We start from the raw sequence: 20816 nt of genomic DNA, 5'->3' as shown, positions 1-20816 counted from the left end.
CAATCCTCCCGGGTCTCCCCTCCTCCCCCACCCCTCCAGAGAACATGTACAACCCCTTAGCCCTCCAGGGATACCTGCTGCTCCCCTATTCTGGGACCCCTCTCCTTTTTCTCTCCCCCTCTCATTTAAACCTGTTGGACAGGCACTAGGAGATCAAAGAGAGAGAGGGGGTGGAGGGGAGGGGTAGGGAAGGGAGAGGAAGTGAGGGGAATTAGGGAGGGGGCAGTGGAGGGGAGAGGGTGGAAGGGAGTGGAGGGGAATTGAGGGAAGGGAGGGGAATTGAGGAAGGGGAGGGGAAATGTGAAGGTGGGAGGGGAGGGGAAGGGTAGAAGGGGAGGGGAAGGGAGTGGAGGGGGAGAGAGGAGGGAAGGGGAGTGGAGGGTAAGGGAGAGGGTGGGAGGGGAAGGGAGAGAGTGGGAGGGGAAGCGAGTGGAGGGGAATGGAGAGGGTGGGAGGGGAGGGGAGTGGAGGGTGTAGAGCGCGTCGAAAGAACCAAAGACTTGTTGATCAAACCAAGGCTTTTATTAACTAAAAGACTGGAGCATATCACATGGAGGTCGACCAGTCCAGAATGACCTGGTCTAGCTAGGAGCAATCCTTTAAGACCTGCCAGTAGGTGTGGCTACACTCTCATCCAATCACAGTCATCCTACATATACACATTGGTGATAGAATCTGTACTATCACACAGGGTAAGGGAGAGGGGGGAGGGGAGTGGAGTGGAAGGGAAGGGAGAGGGTGGGAGGTGTAGGCTACTAGCATCAAACCACACGAAGCAGAGTGCAGGTAAAACACTAGTTTTAATAGACTAGTGTTGTCCATTGGCCTGCAGGTGGTAGGCCATGGTGCGGTGTAGCTGGATATCCAACCTGTTCGTGAGCTGTGCTCAGAGCACAGATGTGAACTGGGCACCCCGATCACTTATGAGGTGACCTGAGACGCCAAACCGGGCGACCCAACCATGCAATAGTGCTCGGGAGCAGGAGTCAGTGGAGGCGTCTGGCATCGGGATCGCCTCGGGCCAGCGAGTGGTGCGGTCCACCACCATAAACAGGGAAACGTGTAAGGGCCCGACGATGTCCACGTGAATGTGGCTGAACCTTTCCCAGACATGCTCGAACTCCTGTACGGGCACCCTGGTGTGCCTGTGCACCTTGGACGTCTGGCAATGGGTGCATGTTCTGGCCCAGCCGCGATCTGCTTCCATAGCCCATGCCATATGAACCATTCTGCCACCATCTGGACCGTGGTCCTGATGGACGGGTGTAAAAGGTCGTGGATGTGATGGAAGACCTGCCTGCGCCACTGCTGGGATCCACTGGCCGCGGGGTGCTCAAGGAGATATCGCACAGGATGGTGCCTTCGCCGTTCAGAGCCGGGAGGTCTCAGAACTGCAGGCCCGTGATGGCAGTCTTGAAGGCCTTCGTCTCCTCATCAGATTCCTGGTCTCGGGCAAGCTGGTCGAAGTCGAGGCCGGGCGTCAGTGCACAGATGGCCAGTCGCGAGAGTGCATCGGCGACCACATTGTCCTTCCCCGCCTTGTGCCGAATGTCAGTGGTAAACTCCGACACGAAGGAAAGGTGACGCTGCTGGCAGGCCGACCAGGTATCCTTTGCCATCACGAGCGCCTGGCTGAGGGGCTTGTGGTCGGTGAAGATGGTAAAGGTCCTCCCCTCCAAAAAATAGCGGAAATGCCACACCACCAGGTACATGCCCAGTAACTCATGGTCGAAGGCACTATACTTGCAATCACGCGGGCGGAGCAGGCAGCTGAAGAATGCCAGTGGCTTTCAATGTCCATTCACCTGCTGCTCCAGGATGGCACCAACGGCTGTGGCAGAGGCATCGACAGAGAGTGCCATATGCAGGTCAGCGTGCAGGTGGGTGAGCATGGTGGCCTTCGCGAGGGCGTCCTTGGTGACCTCGAATGCGGCGCAGGCTTCTGGGTTCCAAGCGAGCGTTTTGTGTTTGGCCACGATGAGGGCGAATAGCGGCTGCATGATGCGCTCAGCTCCCAGGATGAAGCGGTTGTAAAAGTTGACCATGCCCACGAACTCCTGTAGCCCCTTGAGGCTGTCCGGGTGTGGGAACTCCCTGATAGCGGTGACCTTCGTGGCAGTGGGCGTGGCTCCTTCGGCTGTGATGGTATGGCCCAGGAACTGCATAGACTCTTTCCTGAACTGGCACTTGGCTGGGTTGATGGTAAGGCCGAAGTTGGCCAGCCGGGAGAAAAGGGCACGCAGGTGGGCCTTGTGTTGCGTCCTGTCCTTGCTGGCGATGAGGATGTCATCCAAATAAATAAAGACGAAATCCAAGTCCCTGCCCACAGAGTCTATGAGGCGCTGGAAGGTCTGAGCGGCATTCTTGAGCCCAAATGGCATGCGCAGGAATTCGAACAAGCCAAAGGGGGTGATGATGGCCATCTTGGGTATGTCCTCAGGGTGCACCGGGATCTAGTGATATCCGCGCACCAGGTCAACCTTGGAGAAGATTCTCGCGCTGTGCAGGTTGCCCATAAAGTCCTGGATGTGAGGGATGGGGTAACGGTCAGGAATGGTTGCCTCATTGAGCCGTCGATAGTCTCCACAGGAATGCTTTCAGGACCAGGTGGAGTGGTGAGGCCCAAGGGCTGTCGGATGGCCAAATGATCCCAGGCTCCAACAGGTGCAAAAACCCCTCCTTCGCTACCTGGAGCTTGTCAGTCTGGAGCCGGCGTGCCTTGGTGTGAACCGATGGGCCCTGGGTGGTGGTGGAACACCCCGTGGAGCGGCGAACTGTGGCTTGAGGAATGTCGGGAACTCATCAAGGATTTGTTGGAACTCGTCTCTGGGCGTGCTGATTGTGGCCATCTGTGGTTGCTCCGAGTGGGAGGCGTTGAGGCAAACAGCCTGGAAGGTATGGGCGTCCACCAGCCGCCTACCTCGAATGTCCACCAGAAGCCCGTGTGTGAGGAGGAAGTCTGCACCCAGGATGGCAGTTGGGAGGGACAAGACGGTGAACCTCTACGTGAAATTTCATTGGCCGATCTGGAAGTGGACTGTCTTGTCTCCATACATCCGGATTGCCGTTGCGTTGGCCGCACAGAGGGGAGGTCCACAAGGTCGGTTCCTGGACTTGATGGCCGTGGCCGGGATGATGCTGATCTGGGCTCCAGTGTCAATGAGGAACCGCCGGCCGCTGACTGAGTCCCGCAGGTAGAGGAGGCTGTGTCGTTGGCCAGCAGCCGCAGCCATTAACAGTGGCCACCCTAGTCGTTACCCTGGAACGAGTAGGACTGATGACACTTCCGAGCCTTGACTCCCCAGTGCTGGTGGTAGGAGAGGCCTGGAGCAGATGCTGTGGCCTTGGTTATGAGCTTGGGGGCCCCTGCAAGGACTGGATGCTCTACCGCAGCGCAAGGGATGGACTTGGCGTGGTAGTGCCTGTACTTCATGACCTGCTGGACCACTAAGCCCTCCAGGAATCGTGCAAGCCATAGCTCTTGGGTCTTCTGAGCGACCTTCCTCGGGTCGGTGAAGTTCTCCTGGACTAGCAGTGGCCGGATGTCCCCGGGCATATGTTCGAGGAAGATGCGATCGAAGAGTGGGCAGTTGGTGTGCTCACCCATGAGTGTGAGCATCTCGTCCATCAGCTCCATCGAGGTCCTGTCGCCAGGACGTCGAGGTGCAGCATCCGACCGGCACGCTAGTGTCCGGATAGTCCAAGGGACCCGGTAAGCACTCACTTGATGGTCTCGTATTTGTCCTCGGCGTGTGGGTGTTGAACAAGGTTCAGCACATGTCTGGCAGTGGCCTGGTCCAGGGCTGCGACCACATGGTAGAATTTGGTCATGTCGGACGAAATCTGGCAGAGGTGAAACTGAGCCTCCATGTGGCCGAACCAGGTCTCCGGCTCCTGAACCCAGAATTCAGGCAGTTTTACGGCTATAGCGCTGATCCCAGGCTCGCTCAGGATGGGTTCAAAGACGTTTGAACCAGTCGGGGTCACCAATTGTAGCGGCGGCTACACTGCTCCTGCAATAACACACACAACCAGATGGGTTGAGCTCAGTGAGCAGACTAGTTTATTGCAGGCTGTTGGGCTGTACTTATACTCCCAGCCCGGACCTGGATGAGAACCATGCTGGAGGGCGCTGATGTCACCTGGGCGTCACGTGAACCCCCAGTGTAGGTTTCTGAGCCCCATGGAGGAAGGAAGGGAATTTGGCCGGCTACCCCGCTGTGTGGCTTACAAGCAGGGCCAGTTCTCCTGCCTTGTGGTGAGCCGCCACATTTGTACATTAGATTGCGGTCCTTTGCTGTCTGAAAAAAACGTTGAAGGTTAGCGTCATGGTCAGCTTGTGAATGGCCGCAGATTGTAACATTGTCCAGGTACGGGAACACCGCCTTTAAGAGGTACTCGTCCACTATGCGGTCCATCTCCCGCTGGAACAGGGATACCCCGTTGGTGATACCACAGGGGAGGCGGAGGAACTGGTACAACCTGCCATTCGCTTTGAACGCCATGTATATCCTTTCACTCTTTCTAACGGGCAACTGGTGGTATGCTGCCTTGAGGTCGATAGTGGAGAACACTTTGTACTGGGCAATGCTGTTTACCATGTCCGCGATACGCAGAAGCGGGTATGCATCCAGCTGCATGAATTTGTTGTTGGTCTGACTGTAGTCTACGACCATACGCCTCTTCTCCCCGGAATTCACTACCACTACTTGTGCTCTCCAGGGGCTGGAACTCTTTTCTATAATGTTCTCCTGCAGGAGTCTATAGACTTCTGCACCGATAAACTTTTGGGCTGTACCTCCTGCTCTTGGGGGCCACCGGGGTGCAGTCAGGCGTGAGGTGCATGAATAAAGGGGGGGGGAGGGCTCTATGTTCAGGGCCGTGAAGTTGCAGTAACGCTTCCTTCTAAGGATTAATGAGGCCCAACGTACACCATTGTGATGCTTTTCAGTTGGCACTGAAAATCCAACCCCAGTAGCACTGGAGCACAGAGGCGTGGAAACACCAGCAATTTAAACTCCTCATACACCATACCCTGGATCTCCAGAGTGACCCTGCAGAAGTGGTTGCCCTTAGTCACACTGTTATTAGATGCCATTAAGATCTGATGGTCATTGGGGTATGTTTTTAACGCGAGGTGTTTACCAACACTTGGTCTATTAAGCTCTCTGTACTCCCACTATCCACCAAACAATTTACAGTAGCCCTGTTAACTTAATACTAACTGTCGTGTCCAATAGGTCGTGCGGACTCGCCTGATTCAGTCGTAATGAGGCCAGCCTGGCGTTTTCTCCATTCTGATAGGACCTTTCATCCCAACCTCGATCGTAGTACTCGATACCGAAGCCATCATCTGATCGCTGTGTCCTCTGCCCGGCGTCCCAAGATGGGTGACAGCGCATGGCACTCTGCTTTGTCTTGCCTGTGGTGGAAGATCTTTCCCGCCTCTCATTTGCATGAGGGGGGCTTTGGCGGGAGCCTTGGCTTCTGCATACTTTTGCATAATGTTCCTTCTTTCCACACCTCGAGCAGTCCTTCTCCTTAGCTGGCCAGTGCTTAGCTGCTGTGGAATGTTGCTCTTGTTCACCCGTGCACCTCTCCCTGTAAGTGGCCCATGAGTCCAGCTCAGTGTACTCCACTAGCTCCCTCCTAGAGTCCTCCAGAGCCTCCGCAATGGTTTCAGCCTCATCTAGCCTCACTGTCCCCTTTTCCAACAGCCTCTGTCTTATCTTCGTTGACCTGATCCCGGCTACAATTCTGTCCCTCACCAGGTCATCTGCTTACTCTCGGGCAGATACTGACTTAAAATTGCAAGGCCTCGCCAAATCCTTTAGCGCGAGTATAAAGTCTCTAACAGATTCCCCTGCTTGCTGTGACCTGGTCATGAGTCTGTGCCTGGAGTGCAGCTCACTGTGCCCCCTATTATAGTGTCTTTGCAGAGTTTCCAATGCTTCCTGGTATGACTTGGCATCCTGAATTAACGAGTACGGACGAACCCCCCCAGCTGAGCCAGCAGTAGCATCAGCATTTCCTCCTCTGATGCTCCCTCTACCCCCGCATAATTTAAAAAACACCTATATCACCGGCCAAAATGCATGCTCACACCAGGGGTTCTGGGATCCAGCTCAAGCTTTTCTGGCCACAGTACCTGGCTGAGCCTCAGCTTGTGGTTCAATAGCTGGGGGGTAGGCGCGTGCTGGGCCTGATCCCTCTTGCACGTGGTCGCTCGCCCCTGCAGAGACGTGGGCCCCCTCCGGGGAATCAGAGACGGTTGGGGGTGGCTCTGGGGTAACAGTCCATCCCCCTCGATCCTGCCGGTAAACCGCGATTGGCAAAGCAACTTGCCGTATGCCCTTCACCTGTGTCTGGCATGACTCCTGGTCGTACACCAGGTACCCCGTGCTGCCCTGGTGAGTTTGCAAACAGGTAGGGCACTCTGCCGCTCGTTACCTGTCCCGGGGTATTTCTGACCCCCCCACCCCGAAATCCACCACAACTGTGGGGTGGGCTCCCCCCTCGCTCTTGATCATGATCTTGCAGCGTTTTGGCTGCACGTGTGCAGGGCCCGCTTCCGTTCCTGGGTCCCTGAGTTGGGTCTCAGCTGAGTCGAGGTTTAGCGGGGTGTCTTTTCTGGAGATGTATAGCAGTCTATTAAATTGTAGGCGACTAGTATAAAACCACACGAGGCAGAGTACAGGTAAAACACTCATTTTAATAGACTGGTATACAGCTAGGAGGGTGGGAGAGGAGGGGAAGGGAGAGGATGAAAAGGAGTGAAGGGGAAGGGAGTGAAGGGAGAGGAGGGGAAGGGAGAGGAGGGGAAGGGAGAGGAGGGGAAGGGAGAGGATGGGAGGCAGTGGAGGGAAGGCAGTGGAGGGAAGGCAGTGGAGGGAAGGCAGTGGAGGGAAGGCAGTGGAGGGAAGGCAGTGGAGGGAAGGCAGTGGAGGGAAGGCAGTGAAGGGAAGGCAGTGGAGGGAAGGCAGTGGAGGGAAGGCAGTGGAGGGCAAGCGAGAGGGTGGGATGGGAAGGAAAGGGAGAGGGTGGGATGGGAAGGAAAGGGAGAGGGTGGGATGGGAAGGAAAGGGAGAGGGTGGGATGTAGTGGAGGGGAAGGGAGAGGGTGGGATGTAGTGGAGGGGAAGGGAGAGGGTGGGATGTAGTGGAGGGGAAGGGAGAGGGTGGGATGTAGTGGAGGGGAAGGGAGAGGGTGGGATGTAGTGGAGGGGAAGGGAGAGTGGAGGGGAATGGAGAGTGGAGGGGAAGGGAGAGTGGAGGGGAAGGGAGAGTGGAGGGGAAGGGAGAGTGGAGGGGAAGGGAGAGTGGAGGGGAAGGGAGAGTGGAGGGGAAGGGAGAGTGGTGGGGGAGGGAGTGGTGGGGGAGGGAGTGGTGGGGGAGGGAGTGGTAGGGGAAGGGAGGGGAGGGGGAGTGAGGGGAAGGGAGTGGGGAGTGGAGGGGAAGGGAGTGGGGAGTGGAGAGAAAGGGAGTGGGGAGTAGAGGGGGAATGGAGTGGAGGGGAAGGGAGGGGAAAGGAGTGGAGGGGAAGGGAGAGGGTGGGAAGGGAGAGGGCATGGAGTAGGTGGGAGGGAAAGGGAGTAGGTGGGAGGGAAAGGGAAGGGAAGTGAGAAGGTGGGAGGTAGTGGTGGAAGGGAGAGGAGGGAAGGGATTGGAGAGGAGGGAAAAGGGTGGGAGTGGAGGGGAAGGGAGAATGTGGGAGGGAGTGGAGGGGAAGGGAGAGGGTGGGAGGGAGTGGAGGGGATGACAGAGGGTGGGAGGGAGTGGATGGGAAGGGAGAGGGTGAGAGGTAGTGGAGTGGAAGGGAGAGGAGGGAAGGGATTGGAGACGAAGGGAGAGGGTGGGAGGGTGGAGGGGAAGGGAGAGGAGGGAAGGGAGAGGAGGGAAGAGAGAGGAGGGCAGGGAGAGGAGGGCAGGGAGAGGAGGGCAGGGAGAGGAGAGGAAGACAGAGGGTGGCAGGGACTGGAGGGGAAGGGAGAGGGTGGCAGGGACTGGAGGGGAAGGGAGAGGGTGGGAGGGTAGTGAAGGAGTGCAGGGGAAGGGAGAGAAAGGGAAGGGGGTAGAGAGAAGGGAGGGGAGAGGGTGGGTGCGAATGGGAGAGGGTGGGAGGGGAGAGGAAGGGAGAGGGTGTGAGAGAGAGGAAGGGAGCAGGGGGGAGGGGAAGGTAGAGAGTGGGAAGGGTGTGGAGGAAAAGGGAGGGAAGGGAAAGGGAGAGGGTGGGAGGGAGTGGAGGGTATGGGAGAGGGTGGGAGGGTAGTGAAGAATTGGAGGGGAAGGGAAAGAAGGGAAGGGAAGAGAGGTGAAGGGGAGGGGAAGGGAGGGGAGGGGAAGGGAGGGGAGGGGAAGGGAGAGGAGGGGAAGGGAGAGGAGGGGAAGGGAGGGGTGGGAGGGGAAGGGAGAGGTGGGAGGGGAAGGGACAGGTGGTAGGGGAAGGGACAGGTGGTAGGGGAAGGGACAGGTGGTAGGGGAAGGGACAGGTGGTAGGGGAGAGGAAGGGAGAGATTGTAGAGGAAGGGAGAGAGGGGAGAGGAAGGGAGAGAGGGGAGGGGAAGGGAGAGGAGGGAATGGAGTGGAAGGGCAGGGAGAGGTGGGAGGGAGGGGAAGGGAGAGAGTGGGAGGGGAGAACAGGGAAGAGAGTGGAGGGGAAGGGAGATGGTGAGAGGGAAAAAGAAGGGAGAGGGTGGGAGGCATTGGAGGGGAATGGAAAGGGTGGGAGGGGAGGGAAAGGGAGAGGGTGGGTGCGAATGGGAGAGGGTGGGAGGGGAGAGGAAGGGAGAGGGTGTGAGAGAGGGGAAGGGAGCAGGGGGGAGGGGAAGGTAGAGAGTGGGAAGGGTGTGGAGGAAAAGGGAGGGAAGGGAAAGGGAGAGGGTGGGAGGGAGTGGAGGGTATGGGAGAGGGTGGGAGGGTAGTGAAGAATTGGAGGGGAAGGGAAAGAAGGGAAAGGAAGAGAGGTGAAGGGGAGGGGAAGGGAGGGGAGGGGAAGGGAGGGGAGGGGAAGGGAGGGGAGGGGATGGGAGAGGAGGGGAAGGGAGAGGAGGGGAAGGGAGAGGAGGGGAAGGGAGAGGTGGGAGGGGAAGGGACAGGTGGTAGGGGAAGGGACAGGTGGTAGGGGAAGGGACAGGTGGTAGGGGAGAGGAAGGGAGAGAGGGGAGAGGAAGGGAGAGAGGGGAGGGGAAAGGAGAGGAGGGAATGGAGTGGAAGGGCAGGGAGAGGTGGGAGGGAGGGGAAGGGAGAGAGTGGGAGGGGAGAACAGGGAAGAGAGTGGAGGGGAAGGGAGATGGTGAGAGGGAAAAAGAAGGGAGAGGGTGGGAGGCATTGGAGGGGAAGGGAAAGGGTGGGAGGGGAGGGAAAGGGAGAGGGTGGGAGGGGAAGTGAGAAGGTAGGAGGGGAAGGGAGGGGGAGAGAAGGGAGGGGAAGGGAGAGATGGGAAGGGAGAAAATGGGAAGGGAGGGGAGGGGAGGGGAAAGGGTGGGAGGGGAGGGAAAGGGAGTAGGTGGGAGGGAAAGGGAGTAGGTGGGAGGGAAAGGGAGTAGGTCGGAGGGAGTGGAGGGAAAGGGAGAGAGTGGAAGGGGAGGGGAACGAAGAGGAGTGAAGGGTGTGGAGGGTGAGGGGAGAGAAAGGGAAAGGTGGGAAGGGAAGGGGAGGGTGAGAGGGAAGGGAATGGAAGAGGGTGGGAGGGGAGGGGAAGGGAGTGGAGGGGAAGGGAGAAGGTGGAGGGGAGGGAAGGGGAGAGGTTGAGAGGGGAGTGGAGGGAAGGGAGGGGAAGTGAGGGGAAGGGAAGGGAGAGGGTGGGAGGTAGTGGTGGAATGGAGAGGAGGGAAGGGATAGGAGAGGAGGGAAGAGGGTGGGAGTGGAGGGGAAGGGAGAATGTGGGAGGGAGTGGAGAGGAAGGGAGATGGCAGGGAGTAGGAGGGACGGAAAGGGAGTAGGTGGGAGGGAAAATGAATAGGTGGGAGGGAAAGGGAGTAGGAGGAAGGAAAAGGGAGTAGGTGGGAGGGAAAGGGAGTAGGTCGGGAGTGGAGAGAAAGGGAGGAAGTTGGAGGGGAGGGGAAGGAAGAGGACTGAAGGGTGTGGAGGGGAATGGAGAGGGTGAGGGGAGCGAAAGGGAAAGGTGGGAAGGGAGTGGAAAGGAGAGGGTGAGGGGAGGGAATGGAAGAGGGTGGGAGGGGAGTGGAGGGAGGGGAGTGGAGGGAGGGGAGTGGAGGGAGGGGAGTGGAGGGAGGGGAGTGGAGAGAAGTTAGTGGAGGGAAGGGAGGGGAGGGAGGGGAGGTGAAGGGAGGGGAGGTGAGGGAGGGGACGCGAGGGGAGGGATGTGAGTGGAGGGGAAGGGAATGGGAGGTGTAGGGGGTAGGGGATGGGCGGGGAAGTGAGAGAAGGGGAAGGGAGGGTGGAAGGGGAGGAAAAAGAAGAGGAGTGAAGGGTGTGGAGGGGAAGGGAGATAGTGAGAGACAGGAAAAGGTGGGAGGGAGAGGAACGGAAGGGAGAGGGTGAGAGGGGAGGGAAAGGAAGTGGGTGGGAGCGGAGAGGATTGGAGGGAAGGGAGGGGAGGGGAGGGGAAGGAAGAGGATCAAAGGGGAATATAGTGGAGGGGGAATGTAGTGGAGGGGAGGGAGTGGTGGGGGAGGGAGTGGTGGGGGAGGGAGTGGTAGGGGAAGGGAGGGGAAGGGAGTGAGGGGAAGGGAGTGGGGAGTGGAGGGGAAGGGAGTGGGGAGTGGAGAGAAAGGGAGTGGGGAGTAGAGGGGGAATGGAGTGGAGGGGAAGGGAGGGGAAAGGAGTGGAGGGGAAGGGAGAGGGCATGGAGTAGGTGGGAGGGAAAGGGAGTAGGTGGGAGGGAAAGGGAGTAGGTGGGAGGGAAAGGGAGTAGGTGGGAGGGAAAGGGAATAGGTGGGAGGGAAAGGGAGTAGGTGGGAGAGAAAGGGAGTAGGTGGGAGGGAAAGGGAGTAGGTGGGAGGGAAAGGGAGTAGGTGGGAGGGAAAGGGAGTAGGTGGGAGGGAAAGGGAGTAGGTGGGAGGGAAAGGGAGTAGGTGGGAGGGAAAGGCAGTAGGTGGGAGGGAAAGGCAGTAGGTCAGAATGGAGTGGAGGGAAAGGGAGAGAGTGGAAGGGGAGGGCAAGGAAGAGGAGTGAAGGGTGTGAAGGGTGAGGGGAGCGAAAGGGAAAGGTGGGAAGGGAAGGGAGAGGGAAGGGAATGGAAGAGGGTGGGAGGGGAAGGGAGGGGAGGGGATTGGAGGGGAAGGGAGAGGGTGGGAGGGGAGGGGAGAGGTTGAGAGGGGAGTGGAGGGGAAGTGAGGGGAAGGGAAGGGAGAGGGTGGGAGGTAGTGGTGGAAGGGAGAGGAGGGAAAAGGGTGGGAGTGGAGGGGGAGGGAGAGGGTGGGAGGGAGTGGGTGGGAGCAGAGGGGAAGGGCAGAGAGAGGTAGGATGGGAGGGGAAGGGAGAGAGTGGGAGGAGAGAGCAGGGAAAAGAGTGGAAGGGAAGGGAGAGGGTGAGAGGGAAAAATAAGGGAGAGGGTGGGAGGCAGTGGAGGGGAAGTGAAAGGGTGGGAGGGGAGAGGATGGGAGGGAGTGGAGGGGAGTGCAGGGAATGCACTGGAGGGAAGGCAGTGGAGGGAAGGCAGTGGAGGGATGGGGAATGGAGTGGAGGGCAAGCGAGAGGGTGGGATGGGATGGGAAGGGAAGGGAGAGGGTGGGAGGTAGTGGAGTGGAAGGGAGAGGAGGGTAGAAATTGGAGAGGAAGGAAGAGGGTTGGACTGGAGGGGAATGGAGAGTGTGGGAGGGAGTGGAGAGGAAGGGAGAGTGTGGCAGTTGAGGGAAAAGGAGAGTGTGGGAGGGGAAGTGAGAAGGTAGGAGGGGAAGGGAGGAGGAGAGAAGGGAGTTGAAGGGAGGGGATGAGAAGGGGAAGGGAGGGGAACTGAGGGGAGGGGAAGGGAAGGGAGAGGGTGGGAGGTACTGGTGGAAGGGGGAGGAGGGAATGGATTGGAGAGGAGGGAAGAGGGTGGGAGTGGAGGGGAAGGGAGAATGGCGAAGGGAGAATGGGGAAGGGAGAATGGGGAAGGAGAGGGTGGGAAGGGAGAGGGCAGAGAGTAGGAGGGAGGGAAAATGAATAGGTGGGAGGGACAGGGAGTAGGTGGGAGGGACAGGGAGTAGGTCAGGAGTGGAGGGAAAGAGAGGGAGTCGGAGGGGAGGGGAACGAAGAGGAGTGGTGTGGAGGGGAATGGAGAGGGTGAGGGGAGCGAAAGGGAAAGGTGGGAAGGGAGTGGAAGGGAGAGGGTCAAGGGAGGGAATGGAAGAGGGTGGGAGGGGAGAGGATGTGAGGGAGTGGAGGGAAGGGAGGGGAGGGGAGGGGAAGGTAGGGGAAGGGAGGGGAGGGGACAGGAGGGGATGTGAGGGGAGAGGAAGGGAGGGGAGAGGAAGGGAGGGGATTTGAGGGGAGGGATGTGAGTGGAGGAGAAGAGAGTGGAGGGGAAGGGAATGGGAGGTGAAGGAAGTGTAGGGGATGGGAGGGGAAGTGAGAGGAGGCGAAGGGAGGGTGGGAGGGGAGGGTAAGGGAGAAAAGGGGAAGGGAGAGGAGGGGAGAGGGTGGCAGTGGGGATAGGGAGAGGGTGGGAGGGGGGAACGGGAGATGTTGGGAGTGGAGGGGAAGGGAGGGGAAGTGAGGGGAAGGGAAGGGAGAGCGTGGGAGGTAGTGGTGGAAGGGAGAGGAGGGAAGGGATTGGAGAGGAGGGAGAGGGTAGGAGGGAGTAGAGGGGAAGGGAGAGGAGAAAAGGGAGTGGAGGGGAGAGTGTGGGAGGGGAGTGGGTGGGAAGGGAAGGGAGAGGGTGGGAGGCAGGTGAGGGGAAGAGAGGAGAGGGGATGGGAGAGGGTGGGAGGTGAGGGGACGGGAGAGGGTATGATGGGAGGAGTAGGGACAGGGTAGGAGTGGAGGGAAGGGAGAGGAGGGAGGTGGAGGGGAAAGGAGAGCGTTGAAGGAGAGGGGAAGGGACAGGACAGGGTGGGAGGGAGTGGAGGGGTAGGGAGAGGGTGGGAGGGAGTGGAGGGGAAGACAAGGGTGGGAGGGAGTGGAGGGGTAGGGAGAGGGTGGGATGGAGTGTGTGGGAGCAGAGGGGAAGGGAAAGGAGGGGAAGGGACAGGTGGTAGGGGAAGGGACAGGTGGTAGGGGAAGGGAAGGGAGTGAGGGGAGGGAATGGAGTGGAAGGGCAGGGAGAGGTGGGAGGGGAGGGGAAGGGAGAGAGTGGGAGGGGAGAGCAGGGAAGTGAGTGGAGGGGAAGGGAGAGGGTGGGAGGGGAGGGAAAGGGAGAGGGTGGGAGGGGAAGTGAGAAGGTAGGAGGGGAAGGGAGGGGGAGAGAAGGGAGGGGAAGGGAGAGATGGGAAGGGAGAAAAGGGAAAGGGAGGGGAGAGAAAGGGAGGGGATGGAAAAGGAGGGGAGGGGAAGGTAGTGGAGGGTAAGGGAGAGGGTGGGAGGTGAGGGAAAGGGAGAGGTTGGGAGGGGAGGGGAGTGGAGGGAAGGGAGTGGAGGGGAAGGGAAAGGAGAGGGTGGGAGGTAGTAGTGGAAGGGAGAGGAGGGAAGGGATAGGAGAGGAGGGAAGAGGGTGGGAATGGAAGATAAGGGAGAATGTGGGAGGGAGTGGAGGGGAAGGGAGAGGGCAGGGAGTAGGAGGGACGGAAAGGGAGTAGGTGGGAGGGAAAGGGAGTAGGTCGGGAGTGGAGGGAAATGGAGGAAGTTGGAGGGGAGGGGAAGGAAGAGGACTGAAGGGTGTGGAGGGGATTGAGAGGGTGAGCGGAGTGAAAGGGAAAGGTGGGAAGGGAGTGGAAAGGAGAGGGTGAGGGGTGGGAATGGAAGAGGGTGGGAGGGGAGTGGAGGGAAGGGAGTGGAGGTAAAGTAGTGGAGGGAGGGGAGTGGAGGGAGGGAAAGGAGGGGAGGGGAGGGGATGTGAGGGAGGGGATGTGAGGGAGGGGATCTGAGGGGAGGAGAATGGAGTGGAGGGGAAGGGAATGGGAGGTGAAGGAAGTGTAGGGGAAGGTAGGGGATGGGAGGGGAAGTGAGAGAAGGGGAAGGGAGGGTGGAAGGGGAGGAAAAAGAAGAGTATTGAAGGGTGTGGAGGGGAAGGGAGAGAGTGAGGTGAGCGACAGGAAAAGGTGGGAGGGAGAGGAACGGGAGAGGGTGTGAGGGGAGGGAAAGGAAGTGGGTGGGAGGGGAGAGGATGGGAGGGATTGGAGGGTGGGGAGGGGAGGGGAAGGGAAGGGAGGGGAGGGGAAGGAAGAGGATCAGAGGGGAATATAGTGGAGGGGTAATGTAGTAGAGGGGGAGGGAGTAGAGGGGGAGGGAGTGGAGGGAGTGGAGGGGAAGGGAGTGGGCAAAGGGAGTGGAGGGGAAGGGAGTGGAGGGTAAGACAAGGGTGGGAGGGAGTGGAGGGGTAGAGAGAGGGTGGGTGGGAGTGGAGGGGTAGGGGGAGGGTGGGATGGAGTGTGTGGGAGCAGAGGGGAAGGGAAAGGAGGGGAAGGGACAGGTGGTAGGGGAAGGAACAGGTGGTAGGGGAAGGGACAGGTGGTAGGGGAGAGGAAGGGAGTGAGGGGAGGGAATGGAGTGGAAGGGCAGGGAGAGGTGGGAGGGGAGGGGAAGGGAGAGAGTGGGAGGGGAGAGCAGGGAAGGGAGTGGAGGGGAAGGGAAAGGGTGGGAGGGGAGGGAAAGGGAGAGGGTGGGAGGGGAAGTGAGAAGGTAGGAGGGGGAGTGGGAGAGAAGGGAGGGGAAGGGAGAGATGGGGAGGGGAGGGAAAGGGAGGGGAGAGAAAGGGAGGGGATGGAAAAGGAGGGGAGGGGAAGGTAGTGGAGGGGAGGGGAAGGTAGTGGAGGGGAGGGGAAGGTAGTGGAGGGGAGGGGAAGGTAGTGGAGGGGAGGGGAAGGTAGTGGAGGGGAAGGGAGAGGGTGGGAGGTGAGGGAAGGGGAGAGGTTGGGAGGGGAGTGGAGGGGAGTGGAGGGGAAGGGAAAGGAGAGGGTGGGAGGTAGTGGTGGAAGGGAGAGGAGGGAAGGGATAGGAGAGGAGGGAAGAGGGTGGGAGTGGAGGATAAGGGAGAATGTGGGAGGGAGTGGAGGGGAAGGGAGAGGGCAGGGAGTAGGAGGGACGGAAAGGGAGTAGGTGGGAGGGAAAATGAATAGGTGGGAGGGAAAGGGAGTAGGTCGGGAGTGGAGGGAAAGGGAGGAAGTTGGAGGGGAGGGAAAGGAAGAGGACTGAAAGGTGTGGAGGGGATGGAGAGGGTGAGCAGAGTGAAAGGGAAAGGTGGGAAAGGAGTGGAAAGGAGAGGTTGAGGGGTGGGAATGGAAGAGGGTGGGAGGGGAGTGGAGGGAAGGAAGTGGAGGGAGGGGAGTGGAGGGAGGGATGGGAGGGGATTTGAGGGGAGGAGGAGTGGAGGGGAAGGGAATGGGAGGTGAAGGAAGTGTAGGGGAAGGTAGGGGATGGGAGGGGAAGTGAGAGAAGGGGAAGGGAGGGTGGTAGGAGAGGAAAAAGAAGAGTAGTGAAGAATGTGGAGGGGAAGGGAGAGAGTGAGGTGAGCGACAGGAAAAGGTGGGAGGGAGAGGAATGGGAGAGGGTTTGAGGGGAGGGAAAGGAAATGGGTGGGAGGGGAGAGGATTGGAGGGATTGGAGGGTGGGGAGGGGAGGGGAAGGTAGAGAGTGGGAAGGGATGGAAGGGTGTGGAGGAAAAGGGAGGGAAGGGAAAGGGAGAGGGTGGGAGGGAGTGGAGGGGATGGGAAAGGGTGGGAGGGAGTGGAGGTGGAGATGCAGGGAGGGTAGTGAAGGATTGGAGGGGAAGGGAGAGAAGGGAGGTGAAGGGAAGGGAGGGGAGGGGAAGGTAAGGGAAGGGAGAGGGTGGCAATGGGAGTGGTTGGGAATGGAGTGGAGTGAAGGGAGTGCAGGGGAAGGGAGGGGAAGTGAGGGGAAGGGAAGGGAGAGGGTGGGAATGGGAGTGGTTGGGAATGGAGTGGAGTGAAGGGAGTGCAGGGGAAGGGAGGGGAAGTGAGGGGAAGGGAAGGGAGAGGGTGGGAGGGGAGGGAAAGGAAGTGGGTGGGAGGGGAGAGAATGGGAGGGATTGGAGGGTGGGGAGGGGAGGGGAGGGGAAGGGAGGAGAGGTGAAGGAAGAGGATCAGAGGGGAATATAATGGAGGGGTAATGTAGTGGAGGGGGAGGGAGTGGAGGTGGAGGGGGAGTGGAGAGGGAGGGAGTGGAGGGGGAGGGAGTGGAGGGGGAGGGAGTGGAGGGGAGGGAGTAGAGGGGAAGGGAGAGGATGAAAGGGAGTCGAGGGGGAGAGTGTGGGAGGGGAGGGGAGGGGAGAGGGTGGGAAGGGAAAGGAGAGGGTGGGAGGCAGGGGAGGGAGAGGGTGGGAGGCAGGGGAGGGGAAGGGAGGCAGGGGAGGGGAAGGGAGGGGAAGGAAGGGGAAGGGAAAGGAGGGGGAGGGGAAGGAAGGGGAAGGGAAAGGAGGGGAAGGGAAAGAAGGGGAAGGGAATGGAGTGGAATGTAGAGGGTGGGAGGGGAATGGAAAGGAGAGGGTAGGAAGAAGAGGAGGGGACGGGAGAGGGTGGGAGGTGAGGGGAGGGGAAGGGAGTGGAGGGGAAGGGAGTGGAGGGGAAGGGAGTGGAGGGGAAGGGAGTGGAGGGGAAGGGAGTAGATTTGAGGGAAAGGCAGTAGGTCGGAATGGAGTGGAGGGAAAGGGAGAGAATGGAAGTGGAGGACAAGGAAGAGGAGTGAAGGGTGTGGAGGGTGAGGGGAGCGAAAGGGAAAGGTGGGAAGGGAAGGGAGAGGGAAGGGAATGGAAGAGGGTGGGAGGGGAGAGGAGGGAAAGGGAGAGGGTGGGAGGGAAAGGGAGTAGGTGGGAGGGATAGGGAGTAGGTTGGAAGGGAGTGGAGGGAAAGGGAGAGAGTGGAAGGGGAGGGGAAGGAAGAGGAGTGAAGGGTGTGGAGGGTGATGGGAGAGAAAGGGAAAGGTGGGAAGGGAAGGGAGAGGGTGAGAGGGAAGGGAATGGAAGAGGGTGGGAGGGGAGGGGAAGGGAGTGGAAGGGAAGGAAGAAGGTGGTGGGGAGGAAAGGGGAGAGGTTGAGAGGGGAGTGGAGGGAAGGGAGGGGAAGGGAAGGGAAGGGAGAGGGCGGGAGGTAGTGGTGGAAGGGAGAGGAGGGAAGGGATTGGAGAGGAGGGAAGAGGGTGGGAGTGGAGGAGAAGGAAGAATGTGGGAGGGAGTGGAGGGGAAGGGAAGGGAGAGGGTGGGAGGGAGTGGAGGGGAAGACAGAAGGTGGGAGGGAGTGGATGGGAAGGGAGAGAAGGGGAAGGGGTGGAGAGAAGGGAGAGGAAGGGAGAGGGTGGGAGAGAGGGGAAGGGAGCGGGTGGGAGGGGAGGGGAAGGTAGAGAGTGGGAAGGGATGGAAGGGTGTGGAGGAAAAGGGAGGGAAGGGAAAAACAGAGGGTGGGAGAGAGTGGAGGGGATGGGAGAGGGTGGGAGGGAGTGGAGGTGGAGAGGCTGGGAGGGTAGTGAAGGATTGGAGGGGAAGGGAGAGAAGGGAGGGTAAGGGAAGGGAGAGGATGGGAGGGGGAGTGGTTGGGAGGGGAGTGGAGTGGAGGGGAAGTGCGGGGAAGGGAAGAGAGGGTGGGAGGTCGTAGTAGAAGGGAGAGGAGGGAAGGGAGAGGAGGGGAGGGGACATGAGGGGAGGGGAAGGGAGGGGATGTGAGGGAGGGGATGTGAGGGAGGGGATGAGGGGAGGAGAAGGGAGTGGAGGTGAAGGGAATGGTAGGTGATGGAAGTGTAAGGGAAGGTAGGGGATGGGAGGGGAAGTGAGAGAAGGGGAAGGGAGGGGAGAAGGGGAAGGGAGGGTGGAAGGGGAGGAAAAAGAAGAGGAGTGAAGGGTGTGGAGGGCAAGGGAAAGAGTGAGGTGAGCGACAGGAAAAGGTGGGAAGGAGAGGAACGGAAGGGAGAGGGGAGGTGAGGGGAGGGAAAGGAAGTGGGTGGGAGGGGAGAGGATGGGAGGGATTGGAGGGTGGGGAGGGGAGGGGAGGGGAAGGGAGGGGAGGGGAAGGGAGTGGGGGAAGGGCATGGAGAGTGGAGGGGAAGGGAGTGGAGAGTGGAGGGAAAGGGAGTGGGGAGTGGAGGGGAAGGGAGTGGGGAGTGGAGGGGAAGGGTGGGGAGTGGAGGGGAGTGGAGGGGAAGGGTGGAAGGGAGGGGAAAGGAGTGGAGGGGAAGGGAGAGGGTGGGAAGGTAGAGGGCATGGAGTAGGTGGGAGGGAAAGGGAGTAGGTGGGATGGAAAGGGAGTAGGTCAGAAGGGAGTGGAGGGAAAGGGAGAGAGTGGAAGGGGAGGGGAAGGAAGCGGAGTGAAGGGTGTGGAGTGTGAGGGGAGAGAAAGGGAAAGGTGGGAAGGGAAGGGAGAGGGTGGGAGGGGAGGGGAAGGGAAGGGAGTGGAGGGGAAGGTGGAGGGGAGGAAAGGGGAGAGGTTGAGAGGGGAGTGGAGGGAAGGGAAGGGAAGGGAGAGGGTGGGAGGTAGTGGTGGAAGGGAGAGGAGCGAAGGGATTGGAGAGGAGGGAAGAGGGTGGGAGTGGAGGAGAAGGGAGAATGTGGGAGGGAGTGGAGGGGAAGACAGAGGGTGGGAGGGAGTGGAAGGGAAGGGAGAGAAGGGGAAGGGGTGGAGAGAAGGGAGAGGAAGGGAGAGGGTGGGAGAGAGGGGAAGGGAGCGGGTGGGAGGGGAGGGGAAGGTAGAGAGTGGGAAGGGATGGAAGGGTGTGGAGGAAAAGGGAGGGAAGGGAAAGGGAGAGGGTGAGAGGGAGTGGAGGGGATGGGAAAGGGTGGGAGGGAGTGGAGGTGGAGAGGCTGGGAGGGTAGTGAAGGATTGGAGGGGAAAGGAGAGAAGGGAGGTGAAGGGAAGGGAGGGGAGGGGAAGGTAAGGGAAGGGAGAGGGTGGGAGGGGGAGTGGTTGGGAGGGGAGTGGAGTGAAGGGAGTGCAGGGGAATGGAGGGGAAGTGAGGGGAAGGGAAGGGAGAGGGTGGGAGGTCGTGGTAGAAGGGAGAGGAGGGAAGGGAGGGGAGGGGAGGGGATGTGAGGTAGGGGATGTGAGGGGAGGAGAAGGGAGTGGATGGGAGGAGAAGGGAGTGGAGGGGAAGGGAATGGGAGGTGAAGGAAGTGTAAGGGAAGGTAGGGGATGGGAGGGGAAGTGAGAGAAGGGGAAGGGAGGGTGGAAGGGGAGGAAAAAGAAGAGGAGTGAAGGGTATGGAGGGGAAGGGAAAGAGTGAGGTGAGCAACAGGAAAAGGTGGGAGGGAGAGGAACGGAAGGGAGAGGGTGTGAGGGGAGGGAAAGGAAGTGGGTGTGAGGGGAGAGGATGGGAGGGATTGGAGGGTGGGGAGGGGAGGGGAGGGGAAGGGAGGAGAGGTGAAGGAAGAGGATCAGAGGGGAATATAGTGGAGGGGTATTGTAGTGGAGGGGAGGGAGTGGAGGTGGAGGGGGAGGGAGTGGAGGGAGAGGGAGTGGAGGGGGAGGCAGTGGAGGGGGAGGGACTGGAGTGGAAGGGATTGGAGACGGAGAGGGTGGGAGGGAGTAGAGGGGAAGGGAGAGGACGAAAGGGAGTCATGGGGGAGAGTGTGGGAGGGGAGGGGAGGGGAGAGGGTGGGAAGGGAAGGGAGAGGGTGGGAGGCAGGGGAGGGGAAGGGAGGCAGGGGAGGGGAAGGGAGGCAGGGGAGGGGAAGGGAGGCAGGGGAAGGGAGGCAGGGGAGGGGAAGGGAGGGGAAGGAAGTGGAAGGGAAAGGAGGAGAAGGGAGGGGAAGGAAGGGGAAGGGAAAGGAGGGGAAGGGAATGGAGTGGAATGTAGAGGGTGGGAGGGGAATGGAGAGAGGGTAGGAGGAAGAGGAGGGGACAGGAGAGGGTGGGAGGTGAGGGGAGGGGAAGGGAGTGGAGGGGGAGGGTGAGGGGAGGGGAAGGGAGTGGAGGGGGAGGGAGTGGAGGGGGAGGGAGTGGAGGGGGAGGGAGTGTAGGGGGAGGGAGTGGAGGGGAAGGGAGTGGAGGGGAAGGGAGTGGAGGGGAAGGAAGTAGGTTGGAGGGAAAGGCAGTAGGTCAGAATGGAGTGGAGGGAAAGGGAGAGAGTGGAAGTGGAGGGCAAGGAAGAGGAGTGAAGGGTGTGGAGGGTGAGGGGAGCGAAAGGGAAAGGTGGGAAGGGAATGGAAGAGGGTGGGAGGGGAGAGGAGGGGAAGGGAGAGGGTGGGAGGGAAAGGGAGTAGGTGGGAGGGATAGGGAGTAGGTTGGAAGGGAGTGGAGGGAAAGGGAGAGAGTGGAAGGGGAGGGGAAGGAAGAGGAGTGAAGGGTGTGGAGGGTGAGGGGAGTGAAAGGGAAAGGTGGGAAGGGAAGGGAGAGGGTGAGAGGGAAGGGAATGGAAGAGGGTGGGAGGGGAGGGGAAGGGAGTGGAAGGGAAGGAAGAAGGTGGTGGGGAGGAAAGGGGAGAGGTTGAGAGGGGAGTGGAGGGAAGGGAAGGGAAGTGAGGGGAAGGGAAGGGAAGGGAGAGGGTGGGAGGTAGTGGTGGAAGGGAGAGGAGGGAAGGGATTGGAGAGGAGGGTAGAGGGTGGGAGTGGAGGAGAAGGGAGAATGTGGGAGGGAGTGGAGGGGAAGGGAGACGGTGGGAAGGAGTGGAGGGGAAGACAGAAGGTGGGAGGGAGTGGAGGGGAAGACAGAAGGAGGGAGGGAGTGGATGGGAAGGGAGAGAAGGGGAAGGGGTGGAGAGAAGGGAGAGGAAGGGAGAGGGTGGGAGAGAGGGGAAGGGAGCTGGTGGGAGGGGAGGGGAAGGTAGAGAGTGGGAAGGG

General features: G+C 60.1%; 1 protein-coding gene across 3 annotated transcripts in view; it reads left to right on the top strand.

Moving 5' to 3' along the window:
• Positions 1 to 20816, top strand: part of LOC138747161 (retinoic acid receptor gamma-A-like) — an 81240-nt gene that overhangs the window by 28262 nt on the left and 32162 nt on the right. The window lies entirely within an intron of this gene.

This window comes from Narcine bancroftii, chromosome 12, assembly GCF_036971445.1.
Source record: "Narcine bancroftii isolate sNarBan1 chromosome 12, sNarBan1.hap1, whole genome shotgun sequence".
NCBI classification, from domain to species: Eukaryota; Metazoa; Chordata; class Chondrichthyes; order Torpediniformes; family Narcinidae; genus Narcine; species Narcine bancroftii.
This window is presented reverse-complemented; position numbering and strand designations above follow the sequence as displayed.